A 21,532-nucleotide genomic window follows, 5' to 3' on the forward strand; every position below is an offset into this window, starting at 1 on the left:
TGTAACATGTTAAACATGTACAGTTCATTCAACAGCCTGCAGGAGTTCACATCCCAGTGAACACACACAGCTAAACACACCTGAGCAGTGAGTCTGACTCTCTTGGCTCTCCGAGCAGCTTCTCTGTGTGATGACCATCAGTCGAGATGCACGAGACACTTCAGAGGGTGACGCATGTGACATCTCATCAAAGTGAACAACGATCACGGGTCCCCGGCCTACATTTGACCCCCACATTCCAGTCAGAATCAATAGAAGAAGAGGTGCAGACAGGTGAGTCTGTGTTTGGTTGATTCCTCTCACACATGGCCAGACTGAACAGGCTCAGGAGCAGAGCTCAGAGCGTTTGAATACTTTTTAACAGTTTATATTGATTCAACATCAACATCTTAAAAGGAAAATTACATTAATGAATAATACAGCGCTGCTATTGAACCATATGGACAATATGAAAAAAAATTAGATGAGGACACATGTCAGAAGCTCAAACAAGCCAGCAGCTACCATCCCAGCAAAGGACAGAGTGAAGCGGTGTTTTTCTGGGACAGACGCCACTCATCATTCAGATAAATCACTCAAAACAGACAGCTTGTCTTTCACTCAGTGTTCAAATGATTAAAAGTTGTGATCAAAAAACACCAGCCAGCCTGTCCTTCACAGAGATAAATAAACACACTGATTTCAGCTGGTCCAGAGTCCGAATGTCTCTAAATACACATCCAACTGCCTTAAACACTGAACTCTCTCATTCCCTGGTTTCTGCATGATCGATTATCAGATCATCAACACTTTGATGAAGTGGTGAATATTTGAACATACAAGTCCACAATAACAGTGCTGCAGCTTATTTCAAAAGGGCTAAAAAGGTAAACAATGTCATAAATAATAATCCTATCCAAGCTAAAAAGCAAAATGCAACGCGTGATCTTAGGCAGTGGTGGTCCGGAGGTTAGAGAAATGGTCTTGGGATTGGAAGTTCTGCAGGTTTGAATCCCACTGTGGGGCCCTGAGCATGACCCTTGACCCCCCCCATCAGCTTCCCGGGCTCTGCACTGTGGCAGCACACCTACTATGCAAAGTTAAGGTTCACTAAGGTCATAAAGGAGGCAGACTGGTGAAGTTGTCCCCAGCCTGCAGGCCGGTAGCGTTCCAGGTACAGAGTGTGTGAGGGGATGAACCTACAGGAGCCTCAGAGGGACACACAGAGAGCGTGGACTGAAAGAGAGCCGCGGCACAGCCACGAGAAGAAAGACTAATATTTGGACTTTCATCGAGCACCAACATCATGACTGTGGCATCCCAGAACAAAAACATTCTATTATTAGAAGGAGTGGGAGAGGAAACGCAGGCGGGCAGAGGGATGTGATGAGAGATGGAGGGGGGTCGCTCTCGGGGGAGGGGGAGGGGGGCATTTTGGACAGGCTGGACACACGGGCACACATGAACACCAACACATGGAAACCCTGATGTCAGCTGAACACTGCAGGCCGTGGGAGGCTTTCCTCTTCATCCACTTACATTCCTCCTAGATCAGACATCTGATCTGAAACGGGTTCAAAGTACAGAGAGTCGGGGCAGCACAGTGAGTCTCCTGATTTAAAAATAGTGAAAGCTTTTAGAAATGTCATCATTTCTGTCCGGTGCTGATGTGCTCTGTGTGATACGGCCTGTCCTTTGTATGGAGCGATTTTTCCACAGACTCTCACTGGTCTGCTGAGGTTTTGCACAGGAGATGGAACATTTTACTGAAATTGCATTTTTTTTTTTTTTTTTTAAATTGCCCATTGCTCTTCTTCATACAATTGTTTTTATTTTCTAAGTTGGTTGTGATTGTCTTTTTTTCCCCCCACTTCAGTTTGAATTTATTTTTAGTTTTTTTTCCCAACACAAACCGACAGAACAGGACCGTTTATCCTAAACAAATGGAATTAATTAAGTTAACATAACCTAGACAGAGATAGGAGATATAGGAAAAAGAAAGAACGAAAGACTAAGAAGGAAAAGTAAAGGGAAAAGGGAAAGGAAAAAAGGAAAAAGGGCAATATCCTGTTGGAAGCTTCATTCTATTTTGACCGGTTCTTTTGCACAGTTTTCATCTTCTTTGTTGATTAGTGTTTCAATTCTCAATTGAAAGTCTTTTCAAGTTTTTCCAGACTAATCAAGTAATCGTCTTTTATTTAATGGAGCAACCTTCCCTGAGACTTGATGCTGATAAACTAACCTCTAATCTGTTGTTTAGTTTATAATATGAATAAATAAAACTACTGGTGTCAGTGTGATTTCAGATGTGCTCCATGTTTGATGTTGAAATGATAAAGAGAAACAAGATCTTGTAATCAACACGGTCTAAATCAGATTGGACAATGTGTTTACATGCAGGGCTTGAATGGAGACATCATTGATCACAGCCCAGCGTACAGTGGACTGCAGCCACTTCCAGTTTCCTGAGGCGTCAGTGGGATGATGATCAGTGGGATGATCACTGAGCCACATCTGAAACCCCCAGCTCACAAGGTAAGTGTGTGTGTATGTGTGCCTGTCTGCTTAAAAAGTGCAAAGTTTTCCAGGTCTAATGAAAAGTTTACAGATAAACAGGCTATCAAAGCTCAGGAACACCCAGCCACTGAGAATTCACACATGAGACCTGAACCCTGCAGGAGAACAAGACATCAAATCATCTCAGATGAGTTTTTCTTAACATACATGTGGTTTATCACATGTATGGTAAGTTTTCTTACTTTGTTTGAAGGGAAAGCCTTACAAACACCAGGGGAGAACACTAAAAGCAGTGTTCATAAGAGGCAGAAGGGGTGGTTTTGCAGAACATGCCCTCCTGAAGGGCCGAGCAGACCTGCAGGTTTATAAAGAGTCCTTTCTGTGGCTGCAGGGCCAATAAGGAGGGCAGTACGGGGAGAGCGAGGGGAAATGTTAGTGTGACTGCTGTGTTGCCTGCTCCTCTCTGAATGTGTTGTAAGTAAAACACAGCCGGACACAAAGAGCCTCTTTGTGGTCCTGTGTAGTGAATGCTGCTTTTCCATAGTGTTGCCTCATGTAAAAGAGGCGTGTGTGTGTTGCTTTTGGAGCCAGATTCATTACACAACATGCAGAGGTAAGAGTGAGGCACTAAAAGTGTGCGAGGAGCACTGCTGGAGATGTGAAACCACCCTGCAGAAGAGATGGGGGGGGGGGGGGGGGGGGGGGGGGGGGGGGCTGAACACTGTTATTGTGCCCCTGGAGGTGGAGGGAAGACGTGTTACCAGCTTCTCTGCAGCTTTAACAAGCAGTGAAACTAGAAAGAGCTTCAGGCAATCCTCCAGCTGGGAGTCCCACCGGACCATACACACAGTGAGAACCCAGACATGAAGTCAAACTATGACACCAGGAGGCGTGCACATCTCAAATCAAACTGAAATCAGTCGGCGTGCACGACTACCTCATCATGCGTAAACCTTAGCATTGTGAGTTAGCTCTCAGCTTGTCAGGTTTTTGCTGAAGTCACTTCAACAAGGTCCTCAGATTATTAAACCTAATACAGAAACCTTCAGCCTGAAGGTCAAGGTCAAGGTTATAAAATAATCCACCTGAAGTTATGTTTAGCACAATAGTTTTTTTACAACGCACAACTTTGTTTCAGAATGTCTTTATTGCTTCAAAGACCCATTGAGATGGAGACTTTTAGTGGTGTAGCTTTTCAGACCTCACTGAAGAGTCTACAGAGGCACTGGAGGACAAACACTCTGCAGAGACCTCAAGCCGGTCACCTCTCTTCACCGAGCTCTGTGAAATGAATGGGATTCCTCTTGGAGGCGAGCAGTGTTATATGCTGGACCTGCTACCCCTTCATGCTTTTATGGCTTCAGGCCAGAAGAAGAAACCACAGCCCAGTAGTGTCTGGTCAGAGGTGGACTGAATACGAGTCACATAATGCAGTGTAACGCCATGACAGCGACGGCGAGGTAACGTCAGCATGATGTGGCCGTAGGGGCGTGACATGCCGGACCACCCTGAAAGCCGGACCTGCCATTGTGATTGTGGTTTGGGCCACCCTTGGTGGACATGCCCAAACGAAGTTGCTGCTGGCGAGAGCAAAGCATGCTGGTACGCTGTATCCATCGCTCACAGAGAAAGGTTGAGGAAAAAAATGTAAATGAAAAAGAAAAACGGATAAAACTCAACACAGTCCTGTCAGCTTAGAGGCTGCAGTGTGTGTTAATGATCTTCCACCATGCAATGAAACTGTTTTCTTGATGAAGACAAGAAAATATTACATTAACGATCTGTCTCAACATAACCTCACATCCATTTGTGTAGCCAGCAGAGATTTCACATGTTAGTCATTTATGCACCATGCCGAAAAACAAAGTCTTCACAACATCAACACTTCCATGGACGGCAAACAGCTCGAGTTACTGAAACACTTGAAATGGATGAAACTTAGAAACAATAAAATGCCAGCAGCCAGTGTTGTTCTTACATTTCATAAAGGCAACATATACTTATCTTTTTGATGATATAGAAAAACTTCCTACCATTGGCAGGTTCATGAACTGTGATATCGGTTTTTGATGTTTTGCAGCTTCAGACAAATGTATTTGGTGGAAAGTCAGCTGAAATGTCTCTGTGGTCATGACGGTTGTTGACCACCAGTGAAGACATTTGGCAACTAGAGGTTTACTCAAGCTTTTGTGACCCAGAGAATTCTTCAATGAATAACTGGGATGTATTGACACTTTCACAATGAAATAAACCTTTTGAATAGATTTTTGAAAAGATTGATCCTAGCTGACGTTTATCATACAGAGTCCAACCAGCCCCCAATCCCAGTACAGAGGTCAGCTGATCCTGCCAACCCCCCCCCCCCCCCCCCCCCCCCCCCAATAGGGGGCAGGATTAGTTCCTTCAGTGTCAAAACAGCTTAAGAGCCTTTGCTCCATTTGTGCAGTCCCTCATACGATTGTATGCATCATATTTTAAAACTGAGGTGGATTAGATGAGTAATGTGTCGGGTATAATGAGGCTGGGAGAAGATTCACAGTCTCTCCCTGCTGTTCCTTCGTTCCCTCACCATAAAGAGTTCAGCTTCTGTGAAGCGGCTCCCAACATTCACACCGATACTCACACCACATTTGGCCTCCCTTCACCTCCTGCTGTGATCACACAGTAAAACCTGCAGCCAACAGCAGACATTTAAAGGTGAACCAGAACGAACAGGCCTCTAAAGTATTCATCTTACACAAGACAAGAGGGAGTGGAAAGATTTGAAAAGGTCTCGGAAATTTATGTGCGTCTGAACTGAGCAGGAGGCGTGTTGTTGTGGACGGACACGGTGGAGCAGTGTGTTTTACACACTCCCAGGTCACAACTTGTTGCTTGGTCAGACTGTTTGGTGGCTCTGGGTGGATGTTAAATCACTGTGGGGGCTATTTTCAGTGGCGCGATGGATTTTAAAAAACAGTTGTGTGCATTCGCTGAGCGAGTGGGTTTAACGGAACGGTCCAGGAGCAGACATGAAGCGTCTGCAGTGACCGTCTGAGGCCGATGTGAAAAGAGGTCTGTGAAGACCGAACAAGCCTCCTCACCACGACGCCTTCTTCACACAACTTAGAGAAACTCACAGTCGCACTGGAAACACCCACTTGAATTCTAATCTCTACATCCAGTCAGCAAGCGTGCTGATTGGCTCAGGATGGCAACACTTTGGATAGAACCGAGACAAAGTGGACAAAACAACATGTCTGTGTGCACAATACAGGAGAGAGAAAAACGCTGCTGTAACTAAACCCAAGAGATTCTGCAACAGCTTCATGTTCCAATCAAACACTTTTACAGCAGCTTGTTCTTATTACAGAGGTATCGTCTCATCATCTTTGACTTCTGTTCATATCTGCTATCACACAGATATGAGCAGACAGACAAGACAGAGAAAACAAACATACATACAGACAATATGTTTTACTTGTCCTCTGTCTTTAGTAGCCGTTTGAAGAAGTCCAAAGTACACAGAGGCGGTCCTCAGCATTTAGTCACAAACACAGGACTGCTTCTCTCTACACACCTCCACAAAGACAATCTGCCGGCAGCTTTTACGCTTCTGCAGGAAACTTCACCTATTTTCATACATCTGTTCATACAAACACTGATATATTAATATATTATAATCTCTTTTGAATCTTCAGAAAACAAGCAAATGCACCAAGAATATTGGAGACTTTACCTGGTTATGAGGATAGCACATCAGCTGTAGATGCTCTCATAAAAGGAGAGAAACCAAGAAAGCCCAGGTCTAAAGAGAAAAAGATCCTAATACCCTCGGTGGAATCTCTCACCTCCACTCTTAACTGTGTCATTCATCATCATGCAGCACAGTTCAGAGGTCAGTAACCACCCACTGCTCATTACAGTGGGAGCATCAGTCACATCCAAACCAGGTCTGAGTGAGAGTGAGTCTACTTGGGGAGGCGGCAGCAGCCTGAAGGCAGGAACCATATTCGATTCTAGCAGAAACACTCACCTGATCCACTGACGCTCGTCTCCGAGCCGCACGCCGGACAACCAGAGGGGGTTCCTGGGTGGTGAGGGGTCTAAACAGGAAGATAAAACATTCTGATCAGCAATGTGACCTCTGCATGTGATGAGAAGAGAGTCCCATTAGAAAGCAGCCCGTAACTCTGAGTGTAGTGAAGGAGAAAACAGAGGACAGCACACTCTGAACACATGAATACACAACTACACACGTGGAATACTGATGTGTCCACAAACAGACACGATGCGGTAAAATTAGCCGCTTCCCCTCAACTTAATGATTCAACTTCGACTGAAAAGCTGGCGGCGATGCAAATATTAACTAACGAGATAAAATAATGGGAACGTTTGCTTCTGTAAAAACACACCGGCTGCTTCACAAACTGGAAACAGCTACATGAAACTAATCGGTCCCAGTGCAGGAGTTCATTCATAAAGTCATCCATGGTCACTGTGTTGAGTCCTGGTCAGGTCAGGGTAGGTGGTGCAGCAGCGGTTTTCAATCAAATATGTGGTATTGTTACTGTGTATATTTCATTGTTGTTATTTTGATTGTTATATTCACAGAAAATTTGGTCTGCCCCTCAGTTATTGTGTGGGACCTTCCCGGGGGGGGGGGGGGGGGTTCCTCTACCGCACGGACACTTTCGTCCCCCCGCCCGGCACTACGCATGGTTTGTTGATATGATAAGTTTGTGTATTATTTAATTTCTGGAGGAGTATGTTCTGGGAATGGACAGCAGGTTTTGTATGGTTTTTTTGTCATCTGTTACTTAGAAATAAACAGAGATCTCCTCCACAAAGATTCACGTTTTGGCTGAAATCACACAACGCAGTAGAGAGACACACTGCTTACCCAGCTCAGGGATGTACCAAACACACATTTCTGGTGGAAAGTAACCTGAATGTGCAGAGGTTCATTTTAGAACACCTAGCTGATGTCCATGTTCTTTATATCCATCTGACTCCTGTGAGGAGCAGCAGCTCCACTTTAACTCACGGGATCAATAAGATTACCCAGCAGCAGATACATAACCGTGTGTGTGTGTGTGTGTGTGTGTGTGTGTGTGTGTGTGTGTGTGTGTGTGTGTGTGTGTGTTTCTGCTCCTCACACACATCCATATTCATGGAGTGAGAGTCCCCATCGCTCCCACTGCGACTGGTCCTAACGAAGCCCCGGGGAAGGCTGGACCCTGCCTGTTTGTGTGTGACGGGGAGAGGCTGGGAGATGAGACGGGTCAGGACTTTGATTTATGACTCATTCCAACCGTTGTGCTGCAATCTAAATGCATCAGTGGACACATTGGGCTCCCCGTCCTCCCCTCATGGCAACAGAGGGGGAGAGGAGGAGGCTGGGAAACGGCGTCCGATGGGGTTTGTTGATACTGTGTGAGCAATACGAGGGGAGGACAGCCACATTTACACACAATGGAAGCCCTCCCAGCCCCCCTCGGGCTCCTGCAGGCTGTGAGAATCAGAGAGGAGCAGCTAACAAGCAGACTGCAGGACGATGCGCAGACACAATCTGAGCTGGGCATAATGACTGTTTTGGTACGAGAGGGGGGAGGCAGCCCCCCGGTGCGCGAAGATGAAACACTGCATTGGACCTGAGCGGAGACGCGTCTCTGGTGGACACTGTAAACTTCAGACAACGTTGTTAATGTGAAAGAATCTTATATCGTACAAATACTGTGACTCCTTACAGCATTTATTTTACAGCAAAGAAACAATGGTGGTCTATACAAGAAATGAAATAAATCTGTGGATTCTGACGTTCATGATCATATTTACCAGGAAAGATGTTTGGTCTGTTGGTGACCTACAGGCAGCATTAAACCAAGACATGACTGAAGCGAACATCACTGCATGGATGTGAACAGAAAACCCCCCAGAAAGATGTAGAAGTGCTGCTGTTCTTCCTTCACTGAAGTGTAAAGAGACTGTCCTCCGGGCTAAAGACGAGAGCGGAACCATCCAGCTCGTTACCAGCACAGTTGTACAGCCAGCGTCTGAGATTGTACAGGGATGCATCAGTCTTCAGGCTTGTTTCAAGGATCCATTAAAGCCAAACAGTATTTACAGGATCAGCAGCCGCAGCAGACCACAGCCTTACTGAAGTCTTCTTCATTTCAGCAAGTGATGAAGAGTCCCGGAGATAAAAGTAGTGTTGGAACATCATCCACTTCACATACGATGGAATTAAAAATGTGACGATCTGAAATCTTTTATCACACATGTAAACTTTCAGCTTTTGGGCTGAGAGGAAACGTGTGAAGAGACGTGATGAAAGTCACGCAGTCAGCCAGGTGTGGCTGTACACCTGCACTTATCCAAGCTGCAGCGTGGATTTCTACAACCACACATTCACATAACAACAGGCTTGCTCTGTCTGAAGGTGACCACACCCTGCGTCTGCCTCACCGTCGCGCACACACACACACACACACACACACACACACACACACACACACACACACACACACACACACACACACACACACACACACACACACACACACACACACACACACACACACACACACACACACACACACACACACACACACACACACACACACACACACACACACACACACACACACACACACACACACACACGAATGACAGATGACAACCATGAAATGGCAAAAGTCATTAATTTTTTTTAAATAATGTGCAAGTAAACCCTTTATCTCACCATAGGACAAAATGTTACCTTTATCTTACATATTGGACAAAGTTGAATTTGATATTTCAGGTACTCAGTTACTGCTCTGGGAGTTGAACCCTCAGCCTGTTCCCAGCTCTGAGCCGGAGTGTGGATACAGCACAGTTCCAAATTGTGAATATGCTAAAAAAAAAAAAAAAAAAGACTCCAGGACGATACAAAGTGGATTTGGTTTCACGGCTTCACTTCTCCTCTCATTAAAAGTTCTTCAGGTCTGAAGGCCAATTTATACTTTTCTCGTCCGTGTGTCCACACAGCCCTCACACTCATCCGTGTGACGGAAATATCGCGATCCATCCCTGTGCGCGGACCTCTCTGCGGTCGACCGCACGCCATTATTGTGACAGCACCCCGACTGCACATGCACCAGAGCAACGAACAACAGCAATAGATTCCTACTGGGCGCTTGTGTGAGGAGATCTGCTGGTATCCCCGTCTGTACCATCACAATTTAAAATAATATAAAGAGCACGACGGCTCAGAACTCCTGGAGCGAAATACAAATAACTTTAGGAAAGGAGAACACTAGAAGGGGAAATGTTTTGGGGATTTTACGTTACGTTATGGAACACGTACCTACATGAACCCTGAAATGTAGTATGAATGGAACCACGTCCAGATGCCAGTCAAATCGGTCTGCCGACTCGCAATGCGGAAAGTATGGACGGGCCTCGACTGGGAAGAGACCATGAGGTGGAACCAGGACCTACTGCACAGATTCTAGGAGCAGCTCAGGGTCAAACCAGAAGCCCTGGAGGACAGAGATATCGGCCTGGTTTAAGAAAATAGATTTTTGTGTTAACAACATTGTACTTGACCTGATAAATGATTTCTGTCCTCTGTTTAATCAGTTTGAAGTCTCTCCTGATGGTTGAACCTCTCAATCTGTGTCTGCATGTTAAATGAAATCCTGACAAACCATAGGCGACGATTTATGTTTGCCCGCAGTTGCCAAAATAATATTGTGGTGGGGGGAGGAGCTCATGGTGTCTGTGTGTAAATTACTTTGGAGGGGGAGGCTTTGGAATAGGATGTGGATTGTCCTTTTACTCCCCTGAGGGGGAGTGTGTGTGTGTGTGTGTGTGTGTGTGTGTGTGTGTGTGTGTGTGTGTGTGTGTGTGTGTGTGTGTGTGTGTGTGTGTGTGTGTGTGTGTGTGTGTGTGTGTGTGTGTGTGTGCCTTTCCCAGAGGACGAACAGTGTATTGATCAGCCTCATGTGTGTTTAACTGTACCTCTGGGTGTCATCTGGCCTCTGTTCTTAATCTGTCCATTGTCTGCTCCAATCTATTCCCCCTCTTCATCTCACTGTTCCACCAGCCTGCCTCCCCACTCCTCCAAATCACATCCTTGCTTTAAATGTCTATATCTTTGCGCTTTCTCATGTCAGTAATCTATTCCGTGTGTGTGTGTGTGTGTGTGTGTGTGTGTGTGTGTGTGTGTGTGTGTGTGTGTGTGTGTGTGTGTGTGTGTGTGTGTGTGTGTGTGTGTGTGTGTGTGTGTGTGTGTGTGTGTGTGTGTGTGTGTGTGTGTGTGTGTGTGTTGTGATACCAGACGATAGCTGGTAAATGACAGTGAGCTGAGCTTGGGAGGGTTTGGGACGATGTGATGAGCTTCATCCAGGAGGAGGGATTAAAAATAGGAAACACTGGTCCAGGATACAGACGAGTGACTGTGGGAAATCTTTTCTCCTGTATGGGTTTGAAAATCAGCTTTATCACTTAGAATCTCATGTTTATTTTGTCTTATTTCTTTTGTCGGCTTTCCAAAATCTATAAAAAATAGCTGCACATTTATTTTCCAACTTGAACAATGAGTCTTTCCAAGTGAACGGAACCTGATCATCACCATAGCGTATAACAGAACGGAATGCCTGATGTACACAAAGGTCTGACATGTTTCTTTTCATGAAGCCTGAAGCGTCATGTCATCATGCCGTTTCATAACCAGGAGCATTCCTGTCATTCTACAGCTGATACCAAACATCTTCCACTCACACTGGGTTTCTGCAGGACACAGCCAGGACGTCTTCCTGCACACCAGCCTGCAAACCACAGCAGAGCAGCATAAAGCACATCCTCTCATTTTCATACATTTAAATAGTAAAAAGCCATGAAGGCCACCACCCGGCTGAGAAAACATAATCGTGATTGTATCTAGAGCACGGAGTCACATTCCATGCTGGTTTCTTTTTTTTGTTGATTGCCTCTTCTTTTTACTCCCAAGGGCCTTGAGCAAATTTGCATTCACAAATGTGGACAGTTGAGCTTAAGGATTAAAGTGAAAGCTCTTTGCATACAGGAATGTCCCATTGGACACACCAGCAGCTGATTAAAGCTCCTGCACTTTAAATCTTCTTTTAGCTTTTTCCTCTCAAAATCGTGCACCATGGGGGGGGTCAGGAATGACCCACTTTTTCACCTTTTCACAGCACCTCTGACAAACTTCAAAAGCAGCCCCGGTCTCACTAAAAGCCCTGAATCCCGCCTGAGCAGGAGAACGCAAGAAATGAAAATACTTAAGCGTGGCGCTGCTGAGAGTCACTGAAACGGTCAGTGATTGAGATTCTGCACCAAACTCGGCTTGTCCAGGAAGCTGAAGATGAATGTAGGTGACTTCAAATTAAAACAAGGAGGACACAATCATTGGAATGAGTCAGTGGTCCCAACTCTCTTTCATGTGAAGTTCAGCCACAGTTCATACAGGAATGAGAATGGAGGAGGAGGAGGAGGAGGAGGAGGAAGGCTAAACGACATGATTTGATTAGCCTGTTGTGCTTGCTGTGAGCGTCCTGGCTGCTTCGCTCCAAGAAAGTCACCTTGTCTTGCCGAGGGTACACAGATAAGAGCGGTCAATTGTGTTTAGCATTACATCACTCCGCTAATTCTTGGATGTGACGTCAGAGACAGACAAGAAAGAAAGAAGGACCAGGAAAATATTATTTTCAGTTCTGCCTGTGAAACTATAGACGACACCAAGACGGATGAGCAAGGAATCCAAACTCTTCAGAGATAAGCCCTCCAGGAAAAAAAAACAAAAAACACAGACAAATCGGATGTGGGGACAATTCAGTGTCAAACCTGAGTGACACGCCGAGTTCAAAGGAGGCGTCACACCTTGACAGCACATTTACAAAATACACTCGTTATTCCTCCCTTCAATTGCTCCGATACAGACATTTCCTTGACAAACCTGATCTGTCCAACACAGTCTGAAAACATCCACCAAAAACCACTTTTCCTTATTAAAACAAAATAAATAAAAAACACCTCTGGTCAATGAACAGATTGAGACAATAAATGCAATTTTGCCACAAGCAAAGCGTCTTTTCCTCAGACTTGAGTCTGAAGTGAAATTTGATGGATGAGGCCTGCCGAGGTCGTCTCATAGCTGTTTTCACTCATTCACTCATCAGTTAAATACCAACCCTTCTCCTCTTGGTGAGTACACGGGTTGCTCCTGAAGGGTGACGCCCTCATCAAATCCCTCCACTCACACTGCTTTAGAGAAAACGATATGGAAATATTGCCTTTCATCTCCTTCCGAATAACAATTTCTCATATGATTTTTTTTAAGAAAAGCTCCCTTCGTTGACGCAGGGGTTAATTCTGACAGAACAATCTGACAGGAAATATGACATCAAACAACAACATGGTCGCCGTTCACTGCTCATTCACACATACTGACATGTTAAGATTTATTCTGGGTGGAGGTTTAAACAGGAACGGTACAAATACATTGACGTGTTGAACAATAATAGACCCAACTGTATCACGATGGAACTGTAGAAATGTGGAAAGAAGCAGAATTAAAAGATAGATTATTACTTTGGATAAAACTGTACAAATACAGTAAAGTAGAAATATGATAATTAAATCCCTTCTCTCCCATAATAAAAAAAACCCTCTACAAAACAGATCAACCAAACACACTTACACAACCATTCATAAAAGCATAAAAATAAAAACGCTGACATGTAGTAAAGAAACAAATTTTGGATTAAAAATAAAGTACTACAACATAGTAATGTAGAAATACTGTAATGTAGACTTAAGGTTAAGAAGAACTGTCTCAATGTGGAAACAGTTTGCAGAAAAAAAAGCTTAGTGCTACATCAACACTTTGTGGTTTAGTAACGGCAAACATTTTGATGAGGTTGGTGTTCTGGAAGGTAATATGTGACTTGAGCAGGAATGAGCTGCTGGGACAAACGCAGTCATGTTCAGAGGAGGACTGCTGCTGCTGCTGCTGCTGCTGCTGCTGCTGCTGCTGCTGCTGCTGCTGCTGCTGCTGCTGCTGCTGCTGCTGCTGCTGCTGCTGCTGTCTGCTCAGACTATTGGAGGAGGCTTCACAGGAGCAGCATGTCTGTCATCACCACGTTACGTCTGCTGGTGATTTACAGCCCACAGGGATGGATTTATGATTAGCAGCCACTTTGTGAGATGACCGCAGTGTCCTGGTCTAGACTCTAGACACACTGAGTGATAATGGACATACTCGTGAAAACCCGAGTCCTCATTACACACATAAGATTCCCAGTGGTCTCCTCTGAGGTAAATCCTGCCATTTGTTTGCTTTCACTTCCTTGAGAGAAGACAAAGAGGATTTGGACTCCTCCCACTGGTTTTTATCTGAACAAGGACTGTTTCATCCAGAGGGAAACACTGTGTGATTTGACTGATGTACAGGTTTATATGCATCTGATTCATTCAGTGAATTGAGCCCATTATGTTGGTGTTTATTGAGTTTGGAAGGTTTCATTGTGTGCCAGATCTGACAGTTTGTCAGATCTGGCAACCCTGCCCACGGCCAACCTTACCAACCGGTACAAAGCCAAGCAGTACTTGTAAACAAGACTAATCAAGCTTGTTATGTTTCTTTAGAAACCTATTAAAAAACAACACAGCGCATAAAGCATTGAGTACAAAGCTCCGAGAGTAAACTCTGATGGGACTATAATCAGAGTCACATCACCTCTTTAGATTACATCCAAATTTCTCTGAGAACCAATCCGATCGGATGGAAGTGTTTATATGGGGCGATTTCATCAGCTTGGCATTTAATCTGATTACTCATGATGAGGGCCCGACTAATTAATGATTACAGCCACGAGAGAATAATCAGTATTTGGCTAAAAGCTGGCTGATTGACAAACAGATGTTTTACACTTAACTTTCACTAATAAAATGCAGGGAATGTGGTGTTTTTCTGATTTCCTTGTGTTACGTATCTACTAGAGAACGCTCTGACTCCTCTCATGTCACGCTCCAGTCACCCCAAAGCAGAGCGAAAAAGTGAAAAGCCGACGCACATTGACTGAACTGCGTGGTTTACCTCAGTGGTAAGCTAGCTACTTATATATGAATAAATATAAATATAAACAAACAACAACTCAATGAATTTCCCATGACGAGCCTCGTGTCATTCACGCTTGACTGATGTTAGTTTTTAGCGCTGCTGCTGCTTTGACTGGACGTTGCTTTCTTTGATAATCAACGTATTTACCTCAACACGTCGCCCCAGCACTAAAATATGTAATCGAACGATATATCAGTTACTGGAATTTTTCATTCCATAATATTAGAATCTGCCCCCAAAAATTCAATATCGATCAGGCCCTACTCATAATCCATGCAACCACATCTACAGGCATGAGCAGCCACCAACAGGATCACCACAGCAAATATACACGTTTAGTCAAAGTATGTATTCATTCATTAATATGTATTAAATTTTACACACTACTTCAGGGAAATGTTGACCCCCTGCCCCACAAAGCAGGAGTGGACAGACTTAATGACAGAGAGCTTTCAGATGGGTTCACCTTATTATGTGATTCACAGAAAACATAGACCTATCAAGAACTGAAGCAAACTGATTTTTCTGCTTAATCTCAGATTCTAATGTTCTGCTTGAGTTTCCTTTTCCTGTGCCCTCCTGGCATCACTCACATTGTTGCTTTTTGTTCCCCTGCAAAACACACACAACCTGAAAGCACCACTAATTGTGTGAGGATGCGTGTCATGAATAACATAGGGTCTTATTAAATCAAGCCCTATGTTGCAAAGCTTAACTCCCTATCTGCCAATTTACCCACTCAGAGACACCAGATGCCCTCTGATACCACCTCTGAGGGCAGGCTGGACTACCAGAGGCAAAGTAATGCTGCTGCGGTCCTGGTGAGCAGCTGTCCCCTGCTTTCAGTCACATTCTCTGAAGGAATCTGCTGCAGCTGCAAGTTACTGCTTGTTTAGTTCATGTGGAGCGTCTCAGTGAGCCGATTCAGTCACGATACCATTCTTAAGGAGACAACAGGCCAAGTTGACCATATGAACCATTCACTGAGGACTTCAGCACAGGGACCAAGCCATCACAACAAGCTGCCGCTCAGCACTCCTGCAGAGAGCTTAGATGAATCCTGTGGCTGCAGTTAATCTGAGGATACTGTACAGGCTCAATTAAGCAGGTTTATTTGGTATCACTTCAGATTCTTTTCAAACCCCCCTATCTCACTTAAGATGTCTGATACGGTTAAAGGCACACTAAGTCCTTCCCATCCCTTCTTAGCACAAATCTGTGGAGGAAGACCTGCTGCCCATGAGCCACAGGTAAAGTCACCAGGGGACAACATGCAAACCTCAGAAAGCCACATCGGACAGCAGGTTTCAAACAGGTACAATGAGTTGAGGTGGCCGTGCTGACCACTGCACCAGCGTATATTCCAGTATATAAAGTGTTCTTGAGTTGAGCCAACCAAGCTCATCATGTGCTAGATGTTTAGGACTGGTCTCCATGGCCTCAATCGCATCGTTTCCACTGCGCAGTATATGCCGGTGTAGTACTGAATAAGGACCCCCTGGAAAAAAAAACCTGGGGGCTGAAGAATATGGAACCCCCACATAGAATATGGTCCCCCCCCTACAAAAACTTGCTTATAATACATGTTCTTGACGAGAAAATAGACCTTAATGACATGGACATTGATCATTCCAAATACATCTAATATAAACATATTCATAAACATTTCCTTGCATTAATATGAAATGAAATGTTCTTGATTGCTATATAAAATATGTATTATATCACCAATGACCATTTTCTATGGCAAGAAATCTGTACCCCTTGTATTGTAGTAGGGTAGATTTTCTATGGCATAGAATATGGACCCCCTATATAAAATGTGTATTATGGTACGTATGTCCATTTCTTATGACACAGATTCTGTACCCCTTGTATTAAGTGTATATTTTAGTACCTTGGTCCATTTTCAATGGCATAGGATATAGACACACACCCCGGTCCATTTTCAGGCCATGTTCGTGAAAAACATGTGCAAGCACTTAGACCCTCTTGCCCTTTTGTTATCTATGTTCATATTTATTTGTGTCGTTAAAATGTATTAACATTTCAGTGCAAATATTAGCAGGGGGGTCCATATTCTATGATGGTCCATTTACAATCACTGGTACAGTACGGTACAGATTTCTGTGTTTCCACTGACAGACGTTGTGACTAGTAAATGAAAGAACTGGACCCAACTGTTACCATTTCTCATAACCCCTCTGTTGAGGTACCGAGCACATCAATACGGGTTCCATAAGGAGGAGCAACAATGCAGCTGTCTGCTGATTGGTAGTGATGAAAGTCAGTCTCTCGACAAGCCGCAATATTTAAATAGCTCATTGGAACTCCTGGAACACACCACCCTGGTTTAAGACGTTCCAACACTCAGATTTTTAAAGAGATATTCAATAAATTGTCAATATTCGATTAACTGGACACATTTGGAGTTGTCATTTTTGCTGGTTCAACATGAGCACGAACACACTGAGCTGCATGTGACCCCTAAAATCAAATCTGACACTTTCACTAATGTGAAATAAGTAACGCATGATTGTGTGTTTGTGATAATTCTATTTTTCTCCCCTGAATGTCAAAACCTGACAAACATGATGGTATTAAATTCAAATTCCATTTCTCTTCGTCTTTGTCTTCACACTCAGACTATCTACACATTAATGTGACATGATTTAAGAATAAATATTGTTGTCCAGTAAAGAAGAGGATTGTGCCTAAAAGGCTTGAGATTAAATGGGAATCGCTACACAGGAGACCAGATGGACAAGAAATACTTTTAAAAAAATGGCTTCTAAGGGTTTTAAGTGTTAAGCTCTGATTTAAAGCCCCAAAATTGTTTTTTCTTCCTTCACTTCTGTCAGTGGATATCGAAAATACACTTCTCAAATGGGATAAAGACATGGACTGACTCTACATATTGTCATATTTATACCCCTGTAAAAACAAGACAAAGCTTCTGGAGGCTTTATGTTGACTCTTCATCTCTTCCTGGTTTAAATCCTCAAGTTGAGGCCTGCAGCTAAAACGCCAGTAAATCAGTCTATGAAGCTAAAGAGGAAGTTCTACCGGGCGCTGTGTACTTTTAAAATCAGATCAGCGAGTCGTCTTATCTTCACTTCTTTGACGCCATCATTTGTCTCTGTGAGCAGAAGCAGCTCAGTCACACACACACACACACACACACACACACACACACACACACACACACACACACACACACACACACACACACACACACACACACACACACACACACACACACACACACACACACACACACACACACACACACACACACACACACACACACACACACACACACACACACACACACACACACACACACACACACACACACACACACACACACACACACACAGAGTTTAGAAATCTACTCGATGCGTGGCTCTGGCCATTTTTCCAGAGGAGTGGACTTTTAACCCACTTCACCTCCAGCCATCCATAGCTTCACTCACACTCAGTTATCTATTAGAACAAACAAGTTCAAGTTGATGGCACGGCTTTAGAAAGTTCTAACTGATACGCTGTGTGGTTTGTAGTTTACATTTGAGCTTCAGGTTTTTTTCCCCTGACACCCTGGGACCATCAGACGAAATAAAACACACTCAGAATGAGCCTGATTGTTGGAGGCCATGTTTCCACACAGGTGAAGATCCATATTCACTTTTTATCTGCACACAAGCGGAAACTGCCTTGGGGCACGCAGCCTTCATACCAGTAAGGAGACACTATATGTGTCTTCAAACCTGGGTTTGCTCAGTTTCACAGTAACAACACAGGACTGAGTGAGGATGATGAAGTAAACACGGTGAAAACCAGTTTCAAACTCCACATGAGTACGAAACTCTTAATTTCAGGCAAACCTTCATTTCCTCTTGTTTCATGAAACTGAAACTGTGCTGTATGTGGCTGTAATTACTATTAGAAAGATTTCAAAGAGTGAAAACAAAGCTCTGAACCATGAAGCACGGTGGAGGCAGCATCATGTACTGGGGATGCTTTGCTAATAAAGGAAATAACAGTGAAAAAAGAAACATCCCAGGGAAATAATATGGACGTGTCGAAGCTGTATCACACGACATCAGGCAGCGTGCAGATCTAGGAAACAAATGGTGCTTCCAAAAGGACCTCAGTCATACCGCCCAGATTACTGCATGGCTACAGGACAAACAACAAAATCAAAGTACTGGGGTGTGTTCAAGCTACAAGACTGCTTCAGTTCCAGCAAATTACAGACCAAAGTTTGTACAAGGTGACCTGAAAGACTTGACCCAATCTAAACAATTTAAAGTAATACTTTTCAGCAAGTCTGTAAATTAGTGACCTTTAAGAACCTTGCCGATTTAACAAACCCTTTATTGCACAATTATTATCACATTCTTCAAACTGAACTGGTGTTATGCAAAGCAAGCAGTTAGTTAAAACAAAACTCAGGACCAGCTTTAAGATCCATGTAAACTGCAGCTGCTCTCAGAGGGTTGGAGCAGACACTGTTTCCAGTGTGAGCAAGTTAATGACTGAGCTGAGGGTCCGGCCTCGTCAGCTGAGGATCGGTGATATGTGGCGGTCCTGTTCGGAGGTAACACTGTGAGGCCACAGCCACTTGGAACAGATTCACTGGAGGGTAATGCATTTAACACCCTGACACAGTGCACTTTAGTACTACAGTGTTACTGACGTGATAATCCTCCTGAGGTTAGATGTGTGTGTGTAGGAGCCATTGATTTATGATCAGGAAGCTTTTTAGAGACAAGTTGTGGATCCTGATCAGCTTTTATCCAATAGGAGCCACCGGAATAACGGAAAAAACTCTATGTAACACTGAGTTTACTGTAGGTAGTATGAGCTCAACAATAAGCTTCAGAGTCAGGAGTTTCATTACTCTGTGCAGCAGACAAACATCTCCACATCAAGATTGTGTGTTTAATTTTCACATTTTGATAATTGTAATTCAAGTTTCTTATAACAACATTTAGCCAAGGAGGCAGTGGGTTTGTAAAGAGATGCTTAGGTGAAAAAACTTTTTTTTACAGCTCAGTAACAGATTTGAGTTGTGATTCACAAACTTCAAACATGACAAACATGGAGAAGAGACCCTGAGTGAATCCAGCATTCTCGTCGGTACTTCCCTTTATTATGTTCAATCCAACAGTAACCAGTAATGCTGATAGAGTTGTGAACACTTGTCTAATTTCTTTCAAATGTAGGGCCTTGTCAGAGTGAGGGCAGGTGAACATTTAGGTGGCTCTACATTTCCTCAGATAACCTCAAATCTGGAGGTGTGCAGCTGCAGGACAGTCAGATGATGTCTCAATCTTCTTGTTGTACGGGCACTCTGTAATAACCAGAGCTGAATGAAGGGGTTATGTGCACAAATCACTGACAGTGGGATGTGACCCAGGGGCATTCTGCTGATTTGAAGCAGCTGGCTGAACGTTTGGCCCACAGAGAGGTTATGAGAAGACATAAACAGTTCACCCACCAACCCCATCGGCTTGATTCAACCGCAGCAGCTTCCTGACTTCCTTCTGGCTGATTCTGCACACAGGACCTCAAAGAGAGCCTCCAACAGAACCTCCAAACGAACCTCCAACAGAGCCTCAGAATGGCCCTCAATCACCTGTCCTATAGACCCCCAAGAGTCCCTCCAATAGACCTTCCAACATAGACTCCAAGAGGCCCTCCAACAAAGCCCCCAACAAACCTTCTGAATGGCTCTCTAACAGGTCCCCCAAGAGAACCTCTGAACGGCCATCCAACAGACTCCCCAACAAATCCCTCAACAAATTCTCTGAATGGCCCTTGAACAGTTCCTCCAAGAGCTCCCCTTCCAGAGCCTAACTCCAAACTACAAATAGCTTTATTTGTTTCCATATTTTGGTGCAAACAAACTCTTCATTGATTGGACTATTGTTACATAAAATACAAACAAGTTGACATCTTTCATTAAAATATATTGGCAACAACTGTGTATGCTGGTGTAAAATGTCCTTTTGCCATTTAAACCTTGTGGAGTGTTTCTCTATAGAGTAATGTCAGTACGCGTATGACTTTAGCCTGCACGTTTTCACAGTTCCACAATTACTGTCAGATTTAGTAGCTAATTCTACTTTGCTCACAATAAGGTAGTTCGCTTTCCACGGTCTGCTCAGGTCTCATGATTTACTTTTACTCTAAGACTTGGTTGGTGCTCTGGAACGTCATCCCACAGGCTGAACTGGAAACTCTGGCTGGAAAGTTTTGGCCCTTAGGCCAAATGTTTGACACTACTGCCCAATACTGTCTCTGTGTGGGAATAAATACTCCAACTTGACAATGTAATCCAAACAGAGGGCTTTGTGAGCACGCCCACAAGACAGCGGGCTGGCAGGGAGGTGGAGGAGCAGGAGGAGGAGGAGCAGGAGGAGTTGGACACGGAGGGGAACCCAGGAAGGGGATCAGGCGTTGGTTTATGTAACCAAGGTCAGCTGAAGAAAAACACAATAATCCTTGGTGAGGGCAGAAGCAGAAGGAGCAGCAGGGAGGAGGCTGGCCGAGGAAGAGAAATATGAAAACAAACAGATAAAAGTGGCAGCAGGGAGGCCGGAGCTTCTGGTTTGGCGTGGGGAGGAGTAATTGGAAACAGCCACCGACACTTGAAATAGCTGCTGAGTGAGGTGGGATGCGGTCTGGGGGGGAAGTGGACTTGACACCACAGGAGGAGGAAACTCAGAGCCTATGAGCCATTGTGCAATTCAGATGAAGTGAAGGAAATAATCTCAAAGGTTTTGAGTGATCTTACTACAGACAGGTCAGTTTGTTCTCCTGTACATCAGCGGTGGGAAGAAAACCTACCATCCAGTCATCAAGCGACAAGAAGTACACATCAAGGCTACACGTTTGTCAATAAAACCAACTGCAGAGGTG

At 44.2% G+C, this 21,532-nt stretch overlaps 1 long non-coding RNA gene across 1 annotated transcript in view; it reads right to left on the minus strand.

The window, feature by feature from the left end:
- Window positions 1-6,510: 6,510 nt before the first annotated feature.
- The window catches only part of LOC308108453, a 43,105-nt gene continuing 28,083 nt past the window's right edge, over window positions 6,511-21,532 (minus strand). The window contains exon 3 of the long non-coding RNA XR_013935277.1: window positions 6,511-6,581. This is a non-coding gene — a long non-coding RNA (uncharacterized lncRNA). The remainder of the gene's footprint in view (window positions 6,582-21,532) is intronic.

The sequence above is a fragment of the Lipophrys pholis genome (genome assembly GCF_963383615.2).
Source record: "Lipophrys pholis genome assembly, chromosome: 4".
NCBI lineage: Eukaryota > Metazoa > Chordata > Actinopteri > Blenniiformes > Blenniidae > Lipophrys > Lipophrys pholis.